At 36.9% G+C, this 24,023-nt stretch overlaps 1 protein-coding gene across 2 annotated transcripts in view; it reads right to left on the bottom strand.

Moving 5' to 3' along the window:
• LOC115209885 (glutamyl aminopeptidase) overlaps positions 1-15,490 on the bottom strand; it is a 336,415-nt gene extending 320,925 nt beyond the window's left edge. Inside the window, exon 1 of one of the 2 annotated variants that reach the window (XM_036501448.1) lies at positions 15,336-15,490. The gene's annotated coding sequence lies outside the window, so the exon portion shown is untranslated. Of the gene's footprint in view, positions 1-13,620; positions 13,998-15,335 lie in introns of those variants that run through there. The other variant, XM_029778468.2, reaches the window with a different exon arrangement.
• Positions 15,491-24,023: the final 8,533 nt, after the last annotated feature.

The raw sequence follows: 24,023 nt of genomic DNA, 5'->3' as shown, positions 1-24,023 counted from the left end.
AATTAGGATACAAATATATCATGATAGACCAAATGAAAACAGCAACAATGCAGATGAAATAGGTAAAAGATGCACTGAACCCAGTGTACAAGCAGTACATCTCAGCGAGGAATCTGAAGAAAAAATAGCGAAGAATAAATATGTAGAAAAAGAGGAGAAAGTATACCAACCTCAAAAACTCCAGAATAGATATGACACAGAATTTGAGGTGAATAATTAAAAGATCATAGAAGCAAAAGAAGATATTATGAGAGAATTCATGATCAATAGAGAACCGCAATCAAAGCTCTCAAACAGCTTTAAAAATAACAACATAATCATGATATATAATGTTACTCTTAGAAAAATCTTAAGAAATAAGGGAAACTAGCAGTATAGCCCGGCTTTGCTCGGGATTAAGTTAGGATTATTAAGCTAATCAAGCTCTTTATTTCAAAGCAAACTAAGTAACATCGACGTCAAATTTGAGTGCAATCCGTTGAAATTGGTAAACTTTTGGCTAAAATTTTGCAGAAAATTTGATTGGGAAATCCCATAAGGAATCGGTTTATCGATTTTTTCCACTCATCGATTTTTTTTTTTTTTGATTTTGGAGAACTTAAAGCATTCAAAGATCCCATGAGTCCTAAGTAATGCTGGCATCAAGTTTGAACAAAATATATCAAAATTGGTAGACGTTATGGTTGAAAATGGGGTGTAGCCAATTTTAGTGGGAAGTCCTATAAGGAATCGATTTATCATTTTTTTTCTATTCTGATTAAATGGAAAACTCCATAAGGAATCTGTTTATTGATTTTTCACCCCAAATAGGATTTAACCGAACATTGCTGATTCAAAAACATCTATATTTATACTTTAAAGTTGGTTTTCATACCCAAACCAGTTCTGCAGAATCAGTGTCACGACGGGAGCGCATGGGTTGGGAGTTTGATCGACAGAGGTGATCAGGTTGCATATGCCAACCCTTTTGAAAACACCACCCACATCATGTAACCCTACTTTGCCCACGGGTTGGGAACCCTTCCGGCAAGGATAATAGAACGCCCAAAAGGGCCCTCGATCCTGTGTGCGAGAAGCGGTTATGTTCAGATCACAACTAAGTATATATATATATGGGCAACACACACAAACATATACGTACATACACCTATTGCATACATGTTTTTGCACGCCCCTGTCCCACCACCACCTCCTACCCGAGTAATACCATCAATTGAAGCAAATTTGTCACCCAAACATAAGTTTTGTAACAGGAGTAGAGAAACCTACCTTCTGCCGCAGAGATGTGAGAGTGAGATCTCTCCTTTCGAAAACATGAACAGTTTTGAAACATTGTTTACAAAATAATAGCTGATCATTTGCGAAGGAGCGTGTCTACAGTCAACACGTAAATCTTTTGCTCTGGTAACCTCTCCTATTTCCCATGTTCACGCACGACCAGCTATATATAGCTATGAGTAAAGCAACGGATTCAGCTAATTTGGAAATTAGTTGTGGAGAAACGGAGAATATCGTTTATATTGTGTATATATATATATATATATATATGCGGTCAACACACACATTGCATGCATGTGTTTTGTACGCATACATGTTCGTGTGTGTGTGTGTGTGTGTGACTGAAGCCATTCACACATACATACATAACAACACCTGTCTGTCTCTTTTTGCCTGTCATTCAGTCTTTAAAAAGACGAAATTTTAAAAATCTGTTATCTCTCTCTCTCTCTCTCGCTCTCTCTCTCTCTCTCTCTCTCTCTCCTCTCTCTCTCTCTCTCTCCCTCCCTCTATTTACACCGTCGCTAGAAGGGGACTTAACTCATTTATGTAAACAATAATGGCTTCACTACAGTGGATTTCTCCGTCGTGAAAATTGTTAGAAGTTATGGCTCAAAATTAATTACCGCTATTCGCGGGTGCCTCGGGAGAAAATAATTTGACGAAAATACGGCTATGATCGTGACGAATGTCCTCCTAATATTTGAGTGACATGCGTGCTAATTTCTGGATGTGCATAAATTACATTCACGTACACACACACACATCCTGCCTTATATATACACAGATACTCTAACAACCTTAGATAACCTCATCTATTCCACTTGCTAAAGTTGCAACTACTCAACTAAATATCAGGATGGCAGAGAAAAGGATCAACCACGTCCAATAGACCTCCTAAGTGGAAAGTAGCAATACAAAAAGAGATCGAATTGTTGTGGGCGGGTGTATCAGTCCTCGGTGAACTTGCTAGAGGAGTAAATGTTAAGTCGAAACAAGCTAGAAAAATCAAGCAAAAATATAAAATGAAAGATTTTATAATCCTCCCTGCAACCAAGGAACTACTAGTGACACAACGAATACAACTGAAAGCCCAAAGGCTCAGAAGTTATGACAAAAGAATCAAATTTTATCGACACAACAAGGTATTCAAGATGGATGCAAAAACATTTTATGGAGGAATTGGCAAAAGAAAGATAGGAGTAAAGGAGCTACCTATGACTGAAGAAATGGAAGAGTTCTTGAAGAAGCAACAAAAAAGAATATAATGCTGAAGCTCACTGGATAGAACGTGAGAAAGTGAGACTGGATGAAGTTGAAGAGCAGAAATGGGAGGCAATAGAAGTAGAAGAGCTAAGATGTTTTCTTAGAAAGTCTCACAAATGGAAAACCCCTGGACTGGACTGGATCCCTAATTTCTGGCTGCATTGTTTGAGAGAAGTACACCAAAATTTTGCTTCATCCCTCACTCATATCATCCAGAATCCAGAGTAAATACTGCCTGGCTGACTGAAGGAACAACATACCTTCTACAAAAAAAAACGAGGACACGAACATTTCAAAGAACTATCGACCAATAACATACATTGTTTACATTATTTACAACTGACGGATATTTGTCCTCATCTTGTTTGTTAACACAATATTTCGGCTTCATCGGGTGTCTTGGGGAAATTGCGAACCTGGCTTCTCATTCCTAAGTCATTTTTCGATGTTGTTGTTATCATTATTATTATTATTATTATTATTATTCAGGTCACTGCCTGGAATCGAACTCAGAATCTTGGGGTTAGTATACCGCGCTCTTAACCACTACGCCATATGCCCGCGGACAATTATGGAGTGAATTATAAATCTAATATTCTCCTATCCTTCCTTAATACCGGTTCCCATATGCTGTTCATATCTGCACTCGGTCTGCTTAGGAGGTTGTTGTGTCCTAGCATATGTGCTGCTTCATTTAGTTTTCGTATTTTCCAGTAGTAGTCTCTGTGTATTATTTTAACTTCATCCCACAGGGGGAGGAGGTCTCCATTTTTCTATACATGATCAGCTATACCCGATTTATTAATATCTCCCTGTGTCACAGATATGCGATGTTCCTCTACCCTTATTTTGAGGAGGCGGCATGTCTCGCCTTTGTATAACTTACCACAGCTGCATGAGATGGAGCGTATTTTCTTCTATTAGTGGTTTTTCTCGAAGGAGATATTTGCGAAGTGTTGTATTACTTTTGAATACTGTCCTGATGTCATATGGACCGCATATATTTTGTATCTTTTCGGAGAGGCCTTTCACATAGGGTAGACAGACTGTGGACAGTTTATCGGTTTCATCCCCTTTTTTCTTCATAGTTGGAGTGGAGAGTATGCTTTTGGGGTAGTTGTTGCTTAATAGATTGTTACTGAGCTTGATCATTTCTTCGTGGTGGGTATCACGATCGCTACTTATATTCATTGCCCGATGTTTTAGTCACTGAGCAATCCCTATCATCATCATCATCATCATCATTAATAATAATAATAATAATTCGAAATGTCCCCAAGACACCTGATAAAGGCTTGAGGGTATATCAGCCGAAACGTTGTGTTAACAACAAACAAGATGAGGACAAATATCCGTCAACTGTAAATAATATAAATAATGTACATAATTCCTCATCTCTTAAATATGGAACTGGACCAATAACATGTCTCAACACCACCTATAAGATCCTCACATCCATACTAACTGAAAGAATGTACACTTTCCTTGAACAGATCTCTATCCTTCCACAAGCTCAAAAAGGTTATAAAAGGAACTGTCATGGATACAAAGACCAATTACTCATAAATAAAATGATTGTAAAGAATTGCCGGAGCAACAAGAAAAACCTGAGTATGGCATGGATAGACTACATGAAAGCTTTGGATAGTGTCCCACATAATTGGTTACTCAAGGCCCTTGATATAAGATCTCTTCTTTCATCTCCAAATTCTTACAAGGTAGCATGGCCAAGTGGAATACACGTCTTCTTCTAAACGATAGTAATGAGATGAGCCAATCTAACAACATCAACATCAAACGAGCATCTTTCAAGGTAACTTCTCCTCGTTACTCTTTTGTATGGCACTGATCCCACTCTCAAACGAACTAACACCAAGTTAATAAACCGTTTGTTATATGGACAACAGACCCGATCTAAAGCTGTTTGCTAGAAATGACGTGGTAGGGCTTTTAACAACTGTTGAAGAGTTCAGCAATTACATTGGGATGGATTTTGGCCTTGATAAGTGTGCTACAGCAACTTTTGGATGAGGCCAGCTCAAGCAAACAACTTCCATTAAATTAGAAACCGACACTACCATCAACGAGCTTGACCTGCAAGAAAGCTATAAACACCTGGGGATAAACGAAGGAGATGGTATACAACATGCTGCTATGAAGGAAGAAATAAGAAAGTATTACAGGAGAATAAGGTTCATACTAAAAACTGAACTCAACTCCAAAAATCGCGTCGAAGACATTAACACCCTGGCACTTCCAGTTGTCCAATACAGTATTAACATCATTAACTGTAATCTTATAGAACGCCAACGCCTGGACAGGAAGGCAAAAAACTAGTAACATAGTAACATCTAAGAACATGCACCACCGAAAAGCAGACGTTGACCATCTGTACCTACGTAGAAGTAATGGGGGAAGAAGAATGATGCAGGTAGAACTGTGCTATAGGACTTCCACGATAGCAATGGACAAGTACTTAACTAGTACAGAAGACGAGATGCTGCGGTTTGTGTGCAAACACGAAAGCAGCAAAAGATCACTTGCTATTGCAAATTTGCAAGGGAACTCAGTATTAACCCTGAATTAGATGAAGACTTTGAAACCACTGTCACCAAAGAAGCAAAACGGATTAAACAAACTGCAAAAATGAATGGGCAGAAACAAATTGGAGATCGGTGGATCCAGAAGCCTCTGTATGGAGAGTATATACTTCGAAACCGAAATGCTGATGTAGAGCAAGCAATAACCCATCAGTGGCTGAGAAGTTCATGACTGAAAGCAGGGACTGAAGGTTTCACATTGGTGACACACGATCAAAGCTTGCTTACCAAAAACTACCAGGTTAACGTTCTTCAACACGATTCTGACCCTAAATGTAGATTCTGCGATACATTTGAGGAAACAATAGACTAACTTGTCGGGATGTCTTGTGCTGACACCAAGCGAATACAAAAATCACCCACGATAGGGTAGGACAGTATTTACATTGGAAAATATTTAAACACTATAAAATCAGCGCTCTTGCTTACTAGTATGAACATCATCCTGAGCCAGCAGTTGAAAGTAAAAATGTCACTGTCTTCTGGGATTTTCCAGTCAAAACCGACAGAACGATTCAGACTAATCGACCTGGCATAGTAATTTGAGACAGAGAAGAAAATACTTGTAGACCTGGAAATTGAAATATAAATGATGTGGTATCTTAAAGCGAGAACTGTTCCTGTTATTGTGGATGTCCTAGGTATGATAATAACTGGGTGCCAGAAACATCTAGATAATGTCCAAGGAGAACCATGTTTCAGAGAAAGCCAAAAGATTGTGCTGACAACTACTGTCCGCATCCTTAGAAAAACCTTACCAATTTAAACGCCTGTGTTGTATTACATGACGATATTTCGCTACTACCCCTGTCACTTGCCCTCCTCAAGCTTTCAGTCATACAGTAACATCTATCTTTCAATCGCCTTAGGACGCTGGGTGTGTCTCGGCAAATGATTGTAACGAACTTGCAAATTAAAAGTAAGCAATAATAATAATATTATTATTATTATTATTATTATTATTATTATTATTATTATTATTATAATCCAAAATAAAACTAGAACAGCAATGGACCATGATAAAACGATGGCAAGAAAACCCCTTCATGGCAAATACTGGATTAAACTAAATGCAAAAGAAATAGACAGAGAAAAATCCCAGCAATGGTTGAGAAACTCAGGACTCAAAGCAGAGACGGAGGGATTTTTAATTGCAGCATAAGACCAAAGCCTCCCCACCAGAAATTACCAAAAACATATAATGAAAAGAAACATAACAAGTAACTGCAGAATATATGGAGATGGACAAGAAACAATAAATCATATTATCTCTAGCTGCCCAGTCCTGGCTAAGAAGGAATATATTCACAGACATGCCAACATTATGGAATAACAACAGAAAAAAGATGGTATAGGCACACACCAGAAAAGGTCACAGAAAACGAGAAAGCAACCATACTCTGGGATATGCCAATACACACAGATAGAGAAATTAAGTCCAACAGACCAGATATAGTTGTCAGAGATCATGAAGAAAACAAATGCTTTCTAATTGATGTATCAATACCAGCAGATGACAACGTGTCTCTAAGAGAAATGGAGAAACTTTCAAAATACAAAGACCTGGAAATAGAGGTAACCAGAATGTGGAATCTAAAAACAGAAACAATTCCTATCATAGTAGGTGCATTAGGCATGATAAAACATATTCAGACAAATACATAACAAAAACACCAGGACTTACAAATACATATAACATACAGAAAATTGCACTACTGGGCACTGCCCACATCCTACGCAAAACACTTTCAATACAGTAACCATCAGAGCACCACAAAAAATCACAGCACATACCCAAGGCACACAGAGCTGCGCTCGGTAGTGAAGTGAAAGCACGCTATAAAAATAAAACAACTGAATGATAATAATAATAATAATTAGAACGGTAGTGGATATCATGACTTCTCATCTTAACTGATTGGAAGTGTTAACATATACATGTTTTGTCTTGGTATAAAAGATGAACGACAGCAAATATTCTGCCCAGTACCACAGATTTGCTTGTCACTTGTTTGACCATAACCAGTTGAGCATGTCCCTTAGTGGCTGATGATATGTCCATCTCTGATTATGAGCAGAAGTCGTGGGGAGCATCATAGCCATATATTGAGAGGAATTTGGGGGAGTTTGGATAATTCACCTATGGAAACACAGGTGTTTCGCTCAACATTTTTAAACAACCCTTATTCAGGGACCTTTTGGGTGGAATGGGTTACTCGATCTGAAGAAAATTCTAACTGGGCCCCACCTGCAAGTTCATGTGCTGTTTATCTTGATATGAAATCAACACGTCGCACACATATGGTTGTGATGCATGTGCCTAGTGTACCCTTATCAGACGAATAGACATGATAATTATATTGGGCTTCGTACATTTTAACTCAATGTCATGCACGTATATTTTACCTCAGTGCCATGCACTGCTCTCGTACTCAATAATAATAATAATAATAATAATAATAATAATAATAATAATAATAATAATAATAATAAATGCCCTGATGCAGTACCTGGCAGGGCTCTTGTGGCTTCTGATCTTAACTGATTGGAAGTGTTATCATGTACATTGTTTTGTCTTGGTATAAAATATGGGCTACAGCAAATATTCTGCTCAATAACACAGATTTGCTTGTCACATGTTTGACCATAACCAGTTGAGCATGTCCCTTAGTGGCTGACGATATATGCATCTCTGATCATGAGCAGAAATAGTGGGGAGCATCATAGCCATGTGTTGAGAAGGATTCTTTGGGGTTTGAATAATTCACCTCTGGAAACATGGGTGTTTCGTTCAACATCCTTAAACAACCCTTATTCAGGGACCTTTTAAGCGGGATGGGTTACTCGACCAGAAGAAAATTCTAACTGGGCCCCGCCTGCAAGGTCATGCACTGTTTATCTTGATATGAGATCACCATGTCGCGCACACATGGTTGTGATGCATGTGCCTAGTGTACCCATATCAGACAGGTGGTCATAAAGGGTATCCTGGACTTCGTATATTTTACCCCAGTGTCACTTTGATGGTATGCACTGCTCTCTCACTCAATAATTATAGTAATAATAATAATAATAATAATAATAATATAATAATAATAATAATAATAATAATAATAATAATAATGATAATAATAATAATATTAATAATAATAATGATAATAATAATAATAATAATAATAATTAATACTACTACTACTACTAATAATAATAATAATAATAAATAATATTAATAATAATAATAATAATAATAATAATAATAATAAATGCCCTGATGCAGTACCAGGCAGTGGCTCTCATGGCTTCTGATCTTAACTGATTGGAAGTGTTATCATGTACATTGTTTTGTCTTGGTATAAAAGATGGGCTACAGCAAATATTCTGCTCAATACCACAGATTTGCTTGTCAGTTGTTTAACCTTAACCAGTTGAGCATGTCCCTTAGTGGCTGACGATATGTGCATCTCTGATCACGAGCAGAAGTAGTGGGGGAGCATCATAGCCATGTGTTGAGAAGGATTCTTTGGGGTTTGAACAATTCACCTCTGGAAACATGGGTGTTTCGTTCTACGTCCTTAAACAACCCTTATTCAGGGACCTTTTGAGCGGGATGGGTTACTCGATCTGAAGAAAATTCTAACTGGGCTCTACCTGCAAGGTCATGTGCTGTTTATCTTGATATGAGATCACCATGTCGCGCACATATGGTTGTGATGCATGTGCCTAGTGTACCCTTATCAGACGGGTAGTCATGATGGGTATACTGGGCTTCGTATATTTTACCCCAGTGTCACTTTGATGGCATGCTCTGCTCGCTCACTCAATAATAATAATAATAATAATAATAAAATAATAATAATAATAATAATAATAATAATAAATGCCCTGATGCAGTACCTGGCAGGGCTCTTGTGGCTTCTGATCTTAACTGATTGGAAGTGTTATCATGTACATTGTTTTGTCTTGGTATAAAATATGGGCTACAGCAAATATTCTGCTCAATAACACAGATTTGCTTGTCACATGTTTGACCATAACCAGTTGAGCATGTCCCTTAGTGGCTGACGATATATGCATCTCTGATCATGAGCAGAAATAGTGGGGAGCATCATAGCCATGTGTTGAGAAGGATTCTTTGGGGTTTGAATAATTCACCTCTGGAAACATGGGTGTTTCGTTCAACATCCTTAAACAACCCTTATTCAGGGACCTTTTAAGCGGGATGGGTTACTCGACCAGAAGAAAATTCTAACTGGGCCCCGCCTGCAAGGTCATGCACTGTTTATCTTGATATGAGATCACCATGTCGTGCACACATGGTTGTGATGCATGTGCCTAGTGTACCCATATCAGACAGGTGGTCATAAAGGGTATCCTGGGCTTCGTATATTTTACCCCAGTGTCACTTTGATGGTATGCACTGCTCTCTCACTCAATAATTATAGTAATAATAATAATAATAATAATAATAATATAATAATAATAATAATAATATAATAATAATAATAATAATGATAATAATAATAATATTAATAATAATAATGATAATAATAATAATAATAATAATTAATACTACTACTACTACTAATAATAATAATAATAATAATAATATAATAATAATAATAATAATAATAATAATAATAATAAATGCCCTGATGCAGTACCAGGCAGTGGCTCTCATGGCTTCTGATCTTAACTGATTGGAAGTGTTATCATGTACATTGTTTTGTCTTGGTATAAAAGATGGGCTACAGCAAATATTCTGCTCAATACCACAGATTTGCTTGTCAGTTGTTTAACCTTAACCAGTTGAGCATGTCCCTTAGTGGCTGACGATATGTGCATCTCTGATCACGAGCAGAAGTAGTGGGGGAGCATCATAGCCATGTGTTGAGAAGGATTCTTTGGGGATTGATCAATTCACCTCTGGAAACATGGGTGTTTCGTTCAACGTCCTTAAACAACCCTTATTCAGGGACCTTTTGAGCGGGATGGGTTACTCGATCTGAAGAAAATTCTAACTGGGCTCTACCTGCAAGGTCATGTGCTGTTTATCTTGATATGAGATCACCATGTCGCGCACATATGGTTGTGATGCATGTGCCTAGTGTACCCTTATCAGACGGGTAGTCATGATGGGTATACTGGGCTTCGTATATTTTACCCCAGTGTCACTTTGATGGCATGCTCTGCTCGCTCACTCAATAATAATAATAATAATAATAATAATAATAATAAATTGATATGACTGTCCCAATCGATATAAACGTATCTGTCAAGACCTACCAAAAGCTGAGCAAATATAAAGATCTTGAAATAGAAATCAGCAAAATGTGGAAGCTGAAGACTAAAACAATACCTGTTGTCATAGGTGCCCTGGGAATGATAGCAAAAGGGGCTGATAGCTACCTAAATCAGATACCAGGAAACCCAAAAATGGCAGAAATTCAAAAGATAGTGCTCATGGGAACTGCTCATATCCTACGCAAAATACTTTCTATGTAATTTCAAGGTTTAAAACATACATAATTTTCGGGTTTTTTTGTAGACATTCATTAGTACAACACCAAAAACTCCCCCCCCCAAATATATGGCACACTAGGCATAACAACGACATGAACTTCCAACCTGTTGTCTCTTGAGGTCTCTGGGTGAGACTTGGAGCCAACTTGTACAAATATAAAGCAAAACTCAAACATAGAATAATAATAATAATAACAACAATAATAATAATAAGTGCATTGATGAGATCCCCATGGCACGCACATATAATTGTGATGCGTGTGCCCGGTGTACTCTTATCAGACGTGTAGTCGTATATTTTACCCCACTGTCACATAATAATAAAAATAAAAATAAAAATATAAAAAAAATAAAAATAATAACAACAACAACAACAACAACAACAACAACAACAACAACAATAATAATAATAATAATAATAATAATAATAATAATAAAAGCTACTCAACATGAAAATTCTAAATGATCCTGGCCACTGAAGGCCCGAATCATCGACCAATCTATATGTCTATTCGTTCGAACCGTTTTTGCCAGACACAAGTCTGTAGCTGTTAGGGAATTAGTATAGTCAATTAACGCAAACCCACTACTACTGCTACTCATTTTATCGATCCCTGAACGGCGTTAGCCACTGTCAACTCCGTTCCATGAAAACTATATTCAAACCAAGGATGCCTAATGATAATATTGAATTATCCAATACTTGATTGGTACTTTATCTTATTAAGTAAAGTTGACTTCTGAAAGATTCGATCTCAGGGCGTGATGAGTCATTGCTAAATACCGCAAGTTTTTTTGTCTGAAACTTTAACGATTCTCTTATCAGTCCAATACTGCTAAGTATTTCGAGACAGATCGTTAGGCATTGCTAAATACTTAGGACATCCGGCCCGACACTCTACTGCCCATGCCAGTCCAAATAACAATAAATAAATGTGAACACATGCATAGTTTAATAGTTAGGTTCACTTCGCAATCATAATGGTTCGATTCCACTGTATAGTATACTGAGTGTCTCTACCTTTGCCTTGTGAGTGAAGTTATGTAGGCCGAAACTGCGTCGAAGCCCGTGAAATGGAGTGTAGCAGTAATTTAGAAATGTAGCCTTGTCACATATTCCACCTTTCAAATTCAGACAGAGAGTTACTCTTATCGACAGCTGAATGCTCATCGCTGAAACTGATAGAGGACACATCGTGATAACAAATATGCTTTCTAACTTTGATACAATGCCACACATTTTGAGGGACAGGACATGGAAGATTTAAGAAGTCTAATTGAGCAGAGTAAGTATTCATCTAAATCTCCTTCAAAACACGATGCCGGCCTAACTATAGGAAAATACATTTGACAGTGTAGTTCATTATAGAAAAAGACGCGATGATTTCTATTGAAAGCCCCTTTGATCTTAGTTATGCTCCATCAGAGTTGATCTAGAACTAAACAACATCAACATGAATAACTGGAATAAAAGTCATAGTAGATACGGTTGAGATTTCAGCTCCGAGAAATTTCTGTTAAAAGGTAATCAATTTAGAGGGAAGAGTTGCAGGTGATTTAGCTACCCAGTTAGGGGCTGGTATTTAACCTGAACTATGTGAGCTCGGCAATCTATGATGTCTCATATTCCAATTATAAAAGATAATAATACTAAGACGGTGAAGAAGAACACAGCATCAAAAAGCAAGTCTAAGGCGGAGAAGAACGTAGACAACAAAAGCAGTAGCAATAACTAAATACAAGAATAAGAATAACAGCAAAATAATTTCTTCATTTGGCAGAAACATAGCATTACACTATATGCTGTGATAAATCAATAAACCTTCGTCCTGCTCCTCCTGCTCCTGCTTCTGCTGTTACTCCTCCTCCTCCACCCTCATCATCATCATCATCATCAATGTCATCAATATCATCATCAGCAACAATAGCATCATCATCGTCTCATTTTATTCTTCGTTCCCCTTCTCTCCTATTATCTCATCATCATTATGACAATAACAATATCAAACATAGTTCTTGCTATTTCTCTATTGCTATGTAATTATGAATTAATGGTAACAATAACGTTGAAAATATACAGCTACATAAATCAGAATATCCACTATATACACTCTCACGCATATTTAAATATTGTTGTTTTGTTTGTTTGTTTATGTGTGTATTCACGCTCGGGCACGTGCATGTATGAGTGCGTGTATGTGTGAATGCATTTTTATGTATAAGCAAGCATCAATGCGTATTTAGGAAAAAAAAGAAATGTTTGCATAAGAAGATAAGTGCAAATAAGTATGGGTTTTACTTAGCTTATTGAAAGTATACAAATCTTTTCATAGGTATACATACACACAGGCACAAAGGCACATATACATACACACGTACTCACACATGTACAAGCTAACACATACACACACACACACTCTCTCTCTCTCTCTCTCTCTCTCTCTCACACACACACACACACACTCGCATCAAGAGAGCAAGCGCATTATAAATACACAAGTCTCAATAATCATGCGTTTATGTGCATCAAAGCATGCATGTTTGTGTGTACGATCACATATGTGTCTAATATGACATACGTACATAAATGCATATATGCATACATACATTCATACATACGTACATACATACATACATGCATACATATGTATGTATGTATGTATGTGTGTGTGTGTGTGTGTGTGTGTGTGTGTGTGTGTGTGTGTGTGTGTGTTTGCTTGTTCTTTGTACTGATGGATAAGTTAGTGTCTGTACGTACATATATGTGTATGTATAAGGACCACGAAAGTTATATCATCATTTCTGAAAGAGAAGAAAGAGGGAGCGAAAGAAAGAGAGAGAGAGATAGAGATAGAGATAGAGAGAGAGAGAGAGAGAGAGAGAGAAAGGAAGAAAAAGAAAGAGAGAGGACATAGAGGAAGAAAAAGAGAGAAGAAAGTGAAACGTCTTTACTCACGTGTATCAGTGCATCTAGCTGCGATGATGTGTGTCTATGATAGTGTGACACAGACAGAAAGATTAGAGTGTAGCATGAGCTTATTTTATGCATAAATATGTGTGTGTGTATGTGTGTGTGTGTGTCTGTGTTTGTGCGTGTGTGCGTGTGTGCGTGTGTCTGTCTCCGTGTGTTTGCATGAGCGTGCGTGAGTGTGTCTGTGCGCCAGTGTGTGTCGGTGTGTATATGTATGTGTGCGCGTGCGCGTATGTGTATTCATTGAACGACCAGTTCGCCAGTTCGGGTTAGTTCGTTACTAATGAAGAATCATCATTAACATCATTTTATCGAAACTAGTATTCTGTTGGGTATTTTTAACTTTCGTCTGCTGTCTTTTTTTTTTTGTTGGATTACTATTTACAATATTATTGTTATTATTGTTCTTACTATTGCTATTATCATTTTTTACTTTCAATCAATTATTTATATATTTATTATTGTTATAGTTATTGTTTTTACTATTAGCATTGTTGCTTCTGTTGTTGTTGTTGTTGGTGATGATGATGATGGCGGTGATGATGTTTTGGTTTTCTGTTTTGTTTTCGGTTTCTTTCAAACTGTCTCCGAGTAAAGCAATCCGTCAGTAGCAGTGAGTCTGCAGATATTGTCTGGTTGTGTGTCTGCATGTGAATGTCAGTATATATATATATATATATATATATATATACATATACAAATGTGTGTGCGTGCGTGCGTGTGTATGTGAGTATGTGTATGTGTTTGTATGTGGTTGTATATATATATATATATATATATATATAATATATATATATATATATATATGCGTGTATATGTGCAAGAAAATGTAGATACAAATTTATAGTGCGTACGAGTGCGTGCGCGTGCGTGCGCGTTTCCTGTATATGTTTACTATATCTAGTGAGCGCGCGCGTATGTGTGTGTGTGTGTGTGTGTGTGGTTGTGTGTGTGTGTGTGTGGTTGTGTGTGTGTACTGTGTGCTGTGTATGCATATGCATTTATATGTGTGAATCTGTATTCACGTGTTGCTGGGTATGTTTGTGAGCTGGTTCATCTGTATATCTGTATGTTGTGTATGTGTGTAAGTATGTTTGTGGTATGTATATGTTTATTATGTTTTGTGTTTGAGTGTGTCTCTCTGTTTGGATATCTTTGTGGGTGTAAGTGTTCGTATACTTGATAATCTGCATGTATGCGTGCCATCGTCTTTGCGTGTGTGGTATTCGGGTGAAAAAAAGCTACAGAGAGTGAGATGGCTAAATGAATGAAAGATTTTTCATGAAAAATAGAGAAAAAGAAAGAAAGCAATAGGCATACATCAAACACACACACACACACATGCACATACATACATGTATACATAGAGATATATGCATACACACAAGCATACACACACATACACACGCGCACACATCATAGATACAGATATACAAACGTGTATATATACATACTTACATACATACATACATATATGCATACATACATCGTACATGTATATATACACATTCATGCATACGCACAAGCATACACATACACACACACGCATACACCTATGCGTGTGTATGTATGTGTATGTATGCGTGTATGTGTCTTTGCATGTGTGTGCATATGTTGTATGTATGTATGTATCTATATATCTATGCATGTGTGTGTGTGTGTGTGTGTGTATCAAGAGTTTTTAGCGATTGACAACTTACCGCTTGAGCACCACTTTGCACATATGAATAAATTCCGTGTCCAGTCTGCTAGGTTTTGCTGATGAGATTTAATTTTGCTTTAATATCTCCGGCGCCATTACATCACAATAAACACATATATAAATAATAAAAATCTAAATGTAAGAAAAAAATCGAAAAGAGCAGACGACACACCATAGAACTTCATTTAAGAGAAGGGACAAACATTAAAGAAATAATTACACATAAAAAATTTGAATGAGTGATTCCAAACAGACGTTAGATAAGATATAAACAATAAAAGTAAACAAATTTGTAATAAAAAAAAACTAAAAACTTGTTCCAGTAATCATTCTTAGGTCTCGCCCTTTCTCTTTATCTCTTTTCTATCTATCTCTATGCCTAATAAGTTACAGATAGGCATGGCGAGCGCATCACACAACGGAGAAAAAACTAAAAAAAAACTAGCAGTGTGAATTACATTGAAAAGAAAAGAACGCCGTTAAAGATATCTAAGAACTAATTTATCATAATTTGGTTTCCACCTATAAATGAAACAACGGCAAAGCTAGCTGCTTTGAATATCATGTTTTCGTGTTTCTTTAAAACAATCCCTGAGCTGATTACAAAAGCATAAAACATGCTAATGGAGTTTTCTCACTGAAGAACAAGATACGCGCGCACGCTTACGCACATGCACGGACACAAACACACACACTCACACTCACACATACACACGCACACACATATACACACACTCAAAGAAAGAGTGAAAGAGACAGAAGAATACAGAAACAGGCATGCGAACATTCATTCTCAGGCGTGGACATACACAGAATCTGTTTGTTACGCAGAAGCACGCCTTTACAAACATTCGTGTTTGCATAAAATACACATAGAAATTCATGTATGTATATGTACAAAATGACTTATCCATTCGCAAAATATCTTGCACGTACACTTACATGTAACCACACTAAAATATTCTTACATACCCGTATTGAACATATTATAAATGAATATATGGCCACATGCGGTTAGGCACGTAGAGGTTCCCAGCCATTCACACTTTTACACACGTATATAAACACACACCCATACATACACATACAGACACACACAGGCACACACACATACACATTCATACACATACTTAGATATTTAATCACGCTGAGAAATATCGAAACACACAGAAACATAAAGTGACAGAAACATAGATACAGAACGCATTTAGGCATATACAACACACATGCACACATATACACTCAACATCATGAAACGCATTATCACGCGTATAAATATAAATAGACATCGAAACATACGCAAACACAAACTTAAAACTTAATATATAACAATTACACTCATGCATACAAATATACAATTTCACATGCATACAATCACACTAATACGGAAGTGTATGCGCACATATGTATACACACCCAATCTGAAGCAATACACATTAATCGAAGTGCATGAAATGTTTACAAACACAAAAATTTACACATTCCGCTCTTTATATTCGCATACAGAATTGCAAGACATTCTCACGTAAGTACGAACACAAGCCATAGAAACACAACATTAAGGACTTGAAATATCCCCCATAGACTCTCTCACACACAGAACATACACATTTATACACAAGAAATACACTAAAGCTAACGTCTGCCTGTGAAGAACTTGTTTTCCCCATGTGAATACAATTAAGATTAAAGAAATCTTTACAAGATAGAACATCCTAATAATATGAAAACAAAAGCTAGAAATACGCAAGGGACTCCACGAAGATATTGTTTATATAAGCAGCTGCCTCACACGTTCCCAACAATACTTCATAAACTCTCGATTACTGTAGTGTTCGATTACCGTAACTTACAAAGTCATTAGTGAGTCATAGAGAACTGTTGAATTCTATCTCTGTGTTCTGAGCTCAAATCACACCAAAGTCAGATTTGCCTTTCATCACTTCGGGGTCAATTACTGGGTTAACATGCAATTTAACGTCGTAAAAAAGTGAAAGTAAAGGCGAGAAGTGATGACGGACAATTTATTTTCACTAGTCCCACATAATCGCCTAACTTTCTTCTAGGCAAGAATCCATCATCTTTCTGTAGATTGAGTATGGACATTGTCATCGTTTTGATAAAAATAATAGAGGAAATTGTTGTCAAATTCGTGAGTATAGATGTTGTGGAGAGACACATGTAAAGCCCCCATTGGATATCAAACGTGGTCCTAACAATATCTGATGCCTTATGGGCCAAAGTATTTCGCGTGTGCAATTGGGGACGAAGTTCTTTTTATCAATTGTTAGTAAATTATTGTCGGTACTTCCGGTTTTTAGGACAATTTACTTTCAGTGTTATACGACAGTAAACTGCATGTTAACCAATTACTGGAGTATTATTACAATAATGGAACTGATTCTTCTCGTCTCTTTCTTTCTGTAATTCGCTACTGTTGGAGATGGGCTCTGCTTGGTTTAGATTCCGATGACACACCGCATGTCACGATGGCACCTTTACAATTTCATCGGGACTTATGGATTCGAGGAAGGAATATTCTTACAAGTCGTTGATAAATACGAAATACAAGCATCATCCACACTTACGCAGATAGGCCCATCCACACCCAAGTACAGACATATTCACTTGCGCACACATATACATATATACATACACTAGCACACGCGTGGATGTGTGTATGCATACGTATATATATCGGCATACATATGATGATTGCTTCATCTTCATAGATGATAGCCGTCCCATCAACACACACACCACACCCCAGCACACAACACAATCACTTCATTGATGAGCCCTTAGATTACTTTTAAGACTGACAGGGTTTAAACCCTGTCAGTCAGTTTAAACCCTGACAGGGTTTAAACACAAGTGACAGATATTCAAGTTTCTTCCATATCTTTGCCATTTTGAATCTGATTCCGAAAGAATGTTTTGTGAACTAGCATATGTCTTTTAAATCCAGATTTTGTCTTACAAGTTTTTTGTCATATGGCACAAGTCGTAATAGGCGGTTGGTGTCCAAGACCATTTACCTTTCTGGGCATTACGATTTGTATGTATGTATTATGTATGTGTGTGCGCGCGCGTGTGTAGATAGTAACACCAGGTGCATTAGCAACAAAAGTTACACACTTAAGCAATCGATACTACGAAACACTACTTTGTAGAGTAATATCTGGAACATACATTAGACAACCAATGGAGATGAGAATTTACTTGCCCATGCCCTATTTGCCAATGTTAGGCCAAATTATATTGGTATGCATTGTGCGCGTCTGAGCCCAGTATATCTCAGGATTAGAACACTACATACATGCACATTCTGATACACATACACATGCTCATGAGCTGATGACAGGCGCTAAAATTAGCAACCAAAAATCACACCCTATTGTCTTATAAAAAAGATCATATCGGGTAGTGTAGTTTCCTATATACACTAAAAGATTATTAAGGATGGAACGTATTTCATCCAAGATGACAAAGTTTATTTAAACAAAGCTAAAAGCAAACATACGCACATGTCTCATACATTCATTGCAAGAAGCACAATATATATATATATTGGATTCCAGTTTTTGTACAAGGTCAGAAATTCTAGGAGAGGGTTAAGCCATTACAAATACCCCAATGTGCAACTGGTTCTTATTTTATCAACCCTGAAAGGGATAAAAGGCAAAGTCGACTTCGGCAGAATTTGAACTCAGAACGTAAGGACAGACAAAATACCGCTAAGATTTGGCTTAGTGTGCTAACGATTCTGCCAGCTCGCTGCCTTGAAGTACATTATATATTAAAACACGCGGAAGTAACTATAAAAGAACTTCTTTAAAATTAGAACTAGCAGAATGGAATGTGAGACAGTGCCAATTAAGACCAAACGTTGGTATTTTCTCATTGGCTTTGTTTTTGATGTGGTCCATAATGTTTAGAATCAGCACCGCTTTAGATGAGGGAGCAACCTTTAATATATATATATATATATATATATATATAATATATATATATATAGTGTGTGTATATGCGTGTGTATGTATGTGTGCATGCGCACGCATGTGTTTGTGTGTGTGTGTTCGTGTGTGTGTGTAGCAAAAAGTTGGAAAATTTGGGGGCATTATTTATTCACCATTACACATGTTTTATTTGCTGATAGGAATCACAAAGTTGTACATGCTGGATGAACATTTCCTATTAGAAATTTATGTCTGAAGAATTTCTAATAGGAAATTTCTTACTTGTTGATCCAACATGTAGAACTTTGAAAAGATGAATAAATAATACCAAAAAAATTTCCACTTCCTGTTTGTTACGCACACGCAGACACACACACACACACACGTTTAACATAATATTGTCAAGATTACAGTTAAAAGAAGCAGTGCATGCTTGACTTAAGATGTCTAGAATGCTTATGGATGCTGTCATGTATAAAAGGTAATAGAGTGGTAATCAGAAAAATTCCCCACAGGATGACCTGATAAAAAGCAGGTGAAAGTTGATTGCAGGACAGCTTAGGCAGAAGATTTTCGGGCAGATACGCATTGCTGATGCCAAGCACAACGTCATTAATTTTACCAGATTCCAATGGTGAAGGATTGACTTAGACGAACCTGTCACTAGGTGAAGTGGCACTGCAAACGCCCTACAATGAGGATGAAGAGACTCAAAGATATTCAAGAGGGTGAGTGTTAACAATAGTTTCCAAGGTCTTTATGATGTAAAAAGTAAGTGCGAATTGATAGTAGTTAGCTGAATCCGAGAGATTTCCGAGAATTATGATAAATTACACTGTGACACTTTCCCGAAACTCTGGCTAGATCATTGGTATTGAAGAGTTTCGCAATAGTTGCGGCTACCTAAGGAATGCAAATTATAACGGATGAGACACTGACAAAGTTGTGACCTTATTCCTTTGAAGCCACCAAAGAAACTTTCATATTTGGCATGTAATTGCTACTTAACTCCCAGTTCAGCTATGATCGAGCAGACTTATGATCAAAGACATTCCATTCATAACGATCGGAGGCGCGTGGCTTAGTGGTTAAGGTGTTGGACGGATGATCGTAAGATTGTTGTTTCGATTCTTCAGCCGGGTGATGCGTTGAGCAAAGCAATTTCACGTTGCTCCAGTCCACTCAGCTGACAAAAATGAGTAATACTGTGACGGACCGGCGTCCTGTCCAGGTGGGGGAGTATATACGCCATGGAAATCGGGAAACCAGCCCTTATGAGTCAGCATGACTCGAGAAGTTTACCTTTATTCATAACGATCCCAGCTTTTTCTTGGCATAATTCGCCTTGAGTTACGTTATTCAATGTGTCGTTTTTAGAGAAAGCAGAGTGTGATATAAGGGAGATTTAGCTGTTAGTTTTCGTATGTAACGTGACCAAGTAGAGTTCTCTCCTTTGCTCCTACACTAAGTGAGACTAACAAATTTGTAAGAGAAGATTTAGCAGGAGTCATGTTGATTGTGTGTATTCTAAACTGAAGCCAAAGCCGACTTAATTAAAAACTTTTCTCTACAGGTACTAATAACGGAGCCATTTGCTTGAGGGCTGGCAAATGGGTGGATCCCAAAAAGTTAGTGATCCTCTTGGCAAGAAACCAGAACTGTATATTAAAGAGAGAGACTGAAGTTTCTGTGATGAGCAGTGGATTATATATGTACGTGTGTTCATGTAGTGTGGTTGTGTGTGTGCATGCTCGTATACATGCAAGCATAAATATACACACGATAGATAGCTACATAGATGCATACATACATATATACATACACACACACACACACACACACACATACATACATACATACATACATACATACATACATACATACATACATACATACATACATACATAGACAGATAGATAGAGAGATTCTTAGGTTTCGGCAAGATAAGCCATCATTGGACAGGCTGAAACTTCGAAATCACTATCAATACTATTCTTGATAAAGAATTACACACACACATACACTCACACACACACACACACACACACACACACACACACACACACACATACATACATACATACATACATACATACATACATACATACATACATACATACATACATACATACATACATACATACATACATACATACATACATAGACAGATAGATAGAGAGATTCTTAGGTTTCGGCAAGATAAGCCATCATTGGACAGGCTGAAACTTCGAAATCACTATCAATACTATTCTTGATAAAGAATTACACACACACATACATACATACATACATACATACATACATACATACATACATACATACATACATAGACAGATAGATAGAGAGATTCTTAGGTTTCGGCAAGATAAGCCATCATTGGACAGGCTGAAACTTCGAAATCACTATCAATACTATTCTTGATAAAGAATTACACACACACATACACTCACACACACACACACATATATATATATATATTATATATATATATATATATACTTTGTTAATAAAGCTGAAAAGACATCATATAAACAGTGACACTAAGTTTCATGTTCCCGTTCGTCAGACACTTTTGGTTGAGAATGGAACAAAATATGGTTATATGCATAAATATACAATTACGTTGATAGATACACATCTGAAAATGGTTTTGTTTCATTGGTCCTTTCAACTAACGGTTTTTTCAATAACCGGTTACACGAAATTACAATTACAATTTAAAATTATATTACTATAAAAATCAAAGAAAACCTTGAATAGAAGATTAGCTTTAGTAAAAGGAAATAACCTCTTTACCCAGGGTAAATCAGTTAATGGTAAAAAATAAATTAAAATAAATTAGAAAGATATGTCTGTTTGAAATAAAACCTTTTACAAATAACTAACATAATGAAAATATATATACGTTTAGTAATACATACATATACCAAAAAAAACAATATATATCTATAAACACTAAACATACAAGCGCCGGTACATGCCTACATACATATACAAACAGATACAGGCAAAACATAATATATACAAATGTATATATAGGTATCCATGTACATATATATACGCACATAATACTTCGTGTGTATTTCAAATATACAATTTAGTTGTTACAAGAAATTCAGAGAATAATAAGTAGCGGAGAAAGAATAAGAAAAATAGTCGTGGAAGAAAAAAAGGGGAAAGAGAAGATTAGAACTTATGTATGTATGTATGAATGTATGTATGTATGTATGTATGTGTATATGTATGTACAGGTTTTTTTTTCTTTTACTTGTTTCAGTCATTTGACTGCGACCATGCTGGAGTACCGCTTTGGTGGGTTTTAATCGAATAAATCGACCCCAGGACTTATTCTTTGTAAGCCTAGTACTTATACTATCGGTCTCTTTTCCTGAACCCCTAGGTTATAAACACACCAGCATCATTTGTCAAGCGATGGCGCGGGCGGTGGGGACAAACACAAACGCGCACATAAATACATACATCTATATAGTAAAGTTCAACGTCTGTATGTCTGTGTGCCCGTACATCTATAGGACGAAAGGGAATAGAAGATACATAAAAACAAAGTATGCGTTCTCGTGTAAAATTTTACGAGAAAGACGATGAGCTACATAAAATTTAATTTCCATTGCGATTATTAAATTAAGATGTTTGTAACCTATTTTACCTTCCAAAGGCAAATCCAATGCAGTTACCGTGGAGAAACATGCAGTCCAGATAAATATAGTAGCATCAACGCCAAGGTTTATTCGTAATCACTGTTTGTCGCTGATGTTTCTGTATTTATCCCGACCCAGCGGTCCAACAGCACGTCTCAGTCACTGATGATGATTGTTTATTAGTTAAAGCTGCGGCTTCGAATTTGCCCAAGATTATCTCTCTTCGGTCTATTCAGGAAGGCCTAAAAGCCAGAAGCCTACATCTGGGAATCTGATAGGGGGAAGCATTGAGCAGATACGGTGTTTTTACACCTTTTACGATAAGAGAGAATTTCTTTCTCCACGATAGCTGCATTGAAATAGCCTTTAGAATGTAAAATAGGTTTTCAAACATATTTTAACTAACCTACAGTTCGTTTATTTCTAATCACAGTTCCACACTGATGCTGCTGCTGTGTGCGTGCGTGTGTGTGTGTGTGTGTGTGTGTGTGTGTGTGTGTGTGTGTGTGTGATTGCGTTCGCACATGCGCGTGTTGACCTGTCGACTGGCTTCAGCTAGTTGTGAAGCAGTGTCATGAATGTTTTTGTGACCTTCGACGTGTGCGCTACTCAGGGAATGTGAGAGTTTGACATCGTTGCCGTCATTTACAAGCATATTTCAACAATCATATTTTACAAACATATTTTAACTAACCTAAAATTCGTTTAGCTTTAATCATTGTTTAACACTGATGTTACTATGTGTATGTGTGGTGTGCGTGACCTGTCTACTGGCTTCAGCTAGTTGTGAAGCAATGCCATGAATGTCTTTGTGACCTGCGTTGTGTGCGTTATTCAAGGTATGTGAGGGTTTGACATCGTTGTCGTCATTTAGAAACATATTTTAACAAGCATATTTTGCAAACATATTTTAGCAAACATATTTTACAAACATTTTATAAACATATTTTAACTAACCTTATGTCAGGTCGCTCTAGAGTGCTACTGGTAACATGTAATCCAATACACCTGTTGCATGGTCGGGACGTCGGCGACTAAACTGACAACCCCACCAGGTTCGCTTGGTGA

This window comes from Octopus sinensis, linkage group LG3, assembly GCF_006345805.1.
Source record: "Octopus sinensis linkage group LG3, ASM634580v1, whole genome shotgun sequence".
NCBI classification, from domain to species: domain Eukaryota; kingdom Metazoa; phylum Mollusca; class Cephalopoda; order Octopoda; family Octopodidae; genus Octopus; species Octopus sinensis.
Note: the sequence above shows the minus strand (reverse complement) of the source record. Positions and strands in the feature narration are given on the sequence as shown.